At 37.4% G+C, this 5,206-nt stretch overlaps 1 long non-coding RNA gene across 1 annotated transcript; it reads left to right on the top strand.

Annotated features, from left to right (window-relative positions):
* Positions 1-706: 706 nt before the first annotated feature.
* LOC141626992 (uncharacterized) lies at positions 707-2,512 on the top strand. The gene is made up of 3 exons (XR_012536554.1): positions 707-770; positions 864-924; positions 2,180-2,512. It is a non-coding gene; the product is annotated as an uncharacterized LOC141626992 (long non-coding RNA).
* Positions 2,513-5,206: the final 2,694 nt, after the last annotated feature.

The following is a 5,206-nucleotide window of genomic DNA, read 5'->3' on the forward strand; positions in this document are numbered from 1 at the left end:
CATAAAGGGATGATTCATTTATATAAATCAACTAATCAACATTAATCGGTAATGATTGGCATGTTATGGTCATAAAACAAGCAAAGACAAGATAAAAGAAGGATTTTTACACCCTCATACTTACATGTTTGGTTATGGCGAGAAACCGACGTAAGTGTAACAACTCGTTTTGTCGGAAAAGACTCGGTTTAAAACCGTTTTAGTAGGTAAAAAGAGTGTTTTATTAAGATTAGTGACGGTGTAGTGGTCGAAATGGTCGGTCAAGTGATTTAATGCACGATGACGGTACCAAACAATTTGTAAGGCTTGTATTTACGATCGGTAGGTCATAAATACGCGTCGGATTGTGACTTAAGAAGTCGAGTCGAGAATTTTAAGGGAGAAAAGAGGGGGCGGACACTCGCGTGAGTTCTCAAATGGGGGCATTTGAGGGGTATTTATAGGAAAATGAGTGGTTGTGTGAGTTTTGATTGACGTGGGTCAAAGAGGCGCGAGCCACGTCGTGGGTCTTCTAGTATAAAAGGTTTGAAATGGTTAGTTTTTTGTGGTTGACTCGGTTTGACTCGTTGTTGGAGTCGGGATTTGAATTTTTGAGTCGGTTTTTGGTCCGGTATCGGTTTTGACTCTAGTTAGTGTCATTGTGACCCCGTCGTCGTGCATTAAACACTCCAGGTACTTTTGATACTTTTGATTTGCAGGATGTAAAAATTCAAAGATGTCGGGAATTTGTTATTGCTAATTACAGTAATTAGCCATGTTATGTCGTTGGGGTATGTCTTAACTCCTAATAATGATTATGCGTTATCCTAAACAAAGTTACCCCGTGTTGTTTTACTCATGAGTTTCTTGAATCATGATAACAGGTGCTCGAACTTTGCATCTCTTTGAGAGAAATTTTCAAGGGCTTATACATGATATAACCAGGTGTGTATAGTAATCTATTAATTTTTATCTATTTACTCTTGAGTATATTATTTAGTCATATAGGAGATTAGGAGGCATGCAGGACTCCTTATTTTGATACCATATTTTATAAAACAATTTCATTATGAAACCCAAAATTGTGGTTGCGCATGCGCTCCTTGAAAGTAGAGGATTTGATTGTGGACCGTAGAACTTATCATTTATCATTTTACTCAGTAGGTTTTTTTTACAATTCTTTCAATTATTTACTGCTAAACATCTATGTTATGATAAGTGTCACGAGAGTAATTTTGTTGGTTGGTCTTTCTTAATTTGTCATCCAAGGATCACAAGTTTGTGAAATTCTTGGTTCCCATCTCTCTTATGCGTCACAAATTCCGCTTTTTCATTCCCTTATCATTTCGAGCACTTATTCTTTCTCCGATGTTCTCTCTTCTGCAAAATCTTTTTCATACTCATTTCCTATTAAGTGTTCCGTGTCTTGCATTGAAGTTCACCTCTAAAGAAGGCCAGTTTTGACATTGTTATACAGCTTTGGTAAAACTGTAAAAGTCTAATCAATTTGTTACTACTATTTATTTTAAGTTGAGTTTTATTTATGCTTATTTAATCATAATTTTTTAAATTACTTTATTATCTCTTTTGCTGACATTTCTTTTTCCTTGGGTCCAATAACTTATGTTGCATATAATTTTAACAAATTTTTGATCGCCTTAAATGAAAGAGGGTTTAACAGTAGGTAGACCATATACTCCGTAGAAAATAGGGACATATAATGAGATAGAGCATTTTTTGCTTAATTTATCTTGAGCCATTGTAAATTAGCTATATTTATCTAGCTCCCCTTATTTAGTGTTGAATCAAATCTTCTATTCAAGTTGCTTTGTACGGAGACTACATCCATGTAGTTATGGTGACATATTAGTACTTTTACTTGCACTGAATGGAAACTAACATAATTTGTTTCACTCTTACAATAAGATAAGTGGGAGGGCAAGTGAGGGGGAAATGGAGCACCCAATGGATAGTGTCACTTGCATATTGTGAAAGGGGCACTATCCATCTTTAGCTTGTGACGGATAGTGCCCGTCTTTAATGAGAATTTGTGTACTTTGATTTATACATAGTATTTCAGAATTAATTTTCTGTAATTTCCTCTTCGTGTTCTAATTACATACGAATAGTTCATTTATGATATTTACGCTCATCATTCACATCTTTGCTAATCCTTTTATGAAATTTGAGTTTTTGGCAGTAATTAGAAGGCAATGCATCTAAAGGTTGAAAGGATTTAAAGACAAGACGGCAATGCATATATACCTTGATTATTGGCCCCTTGGTGCAGCATAACTACTGTCCATTGACATAGCATAATTAGGAAATTCGCAGTTTTGTGGGTGTAAATAATTGTACAAATGAAGGTTGAAGCTAAGGAGACTAAGTTAGTCTCTTTAATTATACTTCCTCCGTTTTTATATGATGTATTCATTTGTTGAATATATAAGTGGAGTATTTTAATAAAATGGGTACATCATATGAGAATGGAGGAAGTATATGGTTGTTTATATCATAGTTGATCTATGGTGAATTAATTATTGAGTTTTAAATTGATTCTTTACTAAACTTACATGCTTGGGCTATTTTTTTTACGTAAATTGTTGAAATGTCGGGCATCACTTTTCAATGTTTATCTTATCTATGTATTGCCATTGATGAATGTTTTTAAAGTTTACAAAGAAGAAAATGCAACTAAACAAAATCTATGTGCGTTATGCGAGTGAATGTAGTTTGAGCGTTGGCGAAATCAATTATCGAGTTTTAAAAGTGCGGGCTGTAAGCGCTCCAAAATTAATTTTATGTTCTTAGTGACCTAATATAAATGCAAAAAAATTAAATCAAATAGCAATACATCGTACCTATATATTAAAATGAATTTTTTTCGTGTTACCTTACTTATATATATACTCAATGACCTAACATAGACTCAAAACAATTTAAAAAAATCTCTCATATTTTTAACATTAATTTCTTACGTCAATGCTCATTGTTATACACTTAAAATAAGATAATATTAAATAAGAAATTACACAAGGCCTAAATATATACCCGTGCAACTTTGCACGGGTTCTAAACTAGTACTGAAATATTTCAAGCCACTCTTTTTTCTTTTCATACTACTAGTTGTTGCACCGCGCCCTGTTGGACGCGGTGCCCCAATTTGGTGAAACGCTAAGTGGAAAGAAGTTGGAAGTATTGTAACACCCCCTCATACCAAGGTACCTTACTAGGACTACCCCAGCATGAAAGGTTGTTACCATCTCGGTTGCCCGAGGTTAGTATATATCAAAAGCAACAGTCCAAACACATTTATTAATGTACGGTAGTTATAGATGTTACATAGTCTCCAAAATCTAATAAACGAATTATCCAAAGGGCAACAACTACCAAAACAATAACTAAGGCTCGTGATGGTGTCATCTAATCCAGCGTGGTGACTCTCCCATGACTGCCCCAAGCTCAATAAATGTATCACCTGTCACAATCTGCTCACCATCCCCGAATGGATCACCGCAGGTTTTACAAAACAACAACACGGGGCCAGTATTACTCAATCAATATAAGACAACAAACATTACCACCAGCTGATCATCGATCTCACACACAGTAACCGACCACACACCGAAGTGTGTAGACCTGCCAGATTACCCATCGCAACAGATAATCCTCGCCGCCAGTGGGTGACCGCAGCCCATCCCCGCCTAGTCCAGCTCATCAACGAGCGACTAACAATCCTTGTCCCTTAATGTGCACATCCCCTCCCGTGACGGGTTCCACGGAGGGTGAACTAGGGTGTGAATCCACTCCCGCAAGTGACTCCACCACAACCACACACACACAGCATCACAGCTGTCACAACACCACAACCGTCACAACACCACCACACCAACAACGTCTCCACAACACCCAACCTCCGATGATCGTGATAACAATAATTATACACAAGACAATCACAACATCTCCAATTAATTAAACAAATCGAGTAGGGAAACCCTACCTTAGCAATCAACAAAGATCGGAAACCGAACAATCTGAAAGGCTCCTCTATGAAGTCTTCTCCTATACAATAACCATATAACACAATCACACATTGCACAATTCCCCTATTCCCCAAATTCCATATATACAAGAACCCTAAAAGAACATAAATGACATGGGGAATGAAACTTACCAACAGTAGGATGAGAGATTATGCGCAAGGATTACGACAATTACACACACAAAGAGATTAGAGAATGATTAGGGAGTGATTAGAGAGATCGTAAAATGATTAGGGTTGAAATGACGTTTTAGAAACTGCCTTTGAATATAAAACAACCCCAAACACTCCCGCATCAAACCGCTGAAATATTACTCGCCAGACCGGATACTCGGTCGAGTATAGGGCATACTAGGCCGAGTATCCTCTACTCGGTCGAGTATTCATCATACTCGGCCGAGTATTCCTCGGCAGAACCCAAACAAACTACACCCTTGACACTACTCGGTCGAGTAGGCTCTACTCGGTCGTGTATTTAGCTTATGAAAATCCGTAGTGTTACAATCTTCCCCCCTTAAAAATAACTTCGTCCCCGAAGTTCCAACCCAACCTATAAAACATGGACACCTAACACCAGCTCCACTAACCACGCTTACTAGATAACATATCCTCTCGATATTGACACCATAACATTATCGAATAACCACAAAATAATGTTTCCAATCTTGTCTCACTTCCATAACACTCAATAGCACTCAATACCAAGACAATCCACAAAAGAAGATCAACCATCAAAACGGAATGTTACATTCTACCACTCTTAAAAGGAACTTCGTCCTCGAAGTTTACTCACACTCATCAACATCATCATCCAGCTGCCAAAACTCTCGAACTCATAAATATCATCATCCACTTTTATCAACACTATCGAAAAAATCTCACACTCCTAAACATCGAACTACTACAAGCACAGCCATGGCCTTTTAACACTATCAACCACTATATGTACCCATCCATTCCTTATGCTACACCAACACTCTACGTCCAATAATATTACGACATGCACAACCCTCAAACGCTCTTTGCCGCATCCTACTCCTCTTAAGACACATGTTACGTCCTCGTAACTCACTAATACTAGATCCTTAGCTATACCTCTCATTATCTTCATCACCACCCCATGTGAAAGATACCCGCCTATAATCTAAACACTTACTATTCCTATATCCAAGGCTCTCTTACTTA

Source organism: Silene latifolia, chromosome Y (genome assembly GCF_048544455.1).
Source record: "Silene latifolia isolate original U9 population chromosome Y, ASM4854445v1, whole genome shotgun sequence".
NCBI lineage: Eukaryota > Viridiplantae > Streptophyta > Magnoliopsida > Caryophyllales > Caryophyllaceae > Silene > Silene latifolia.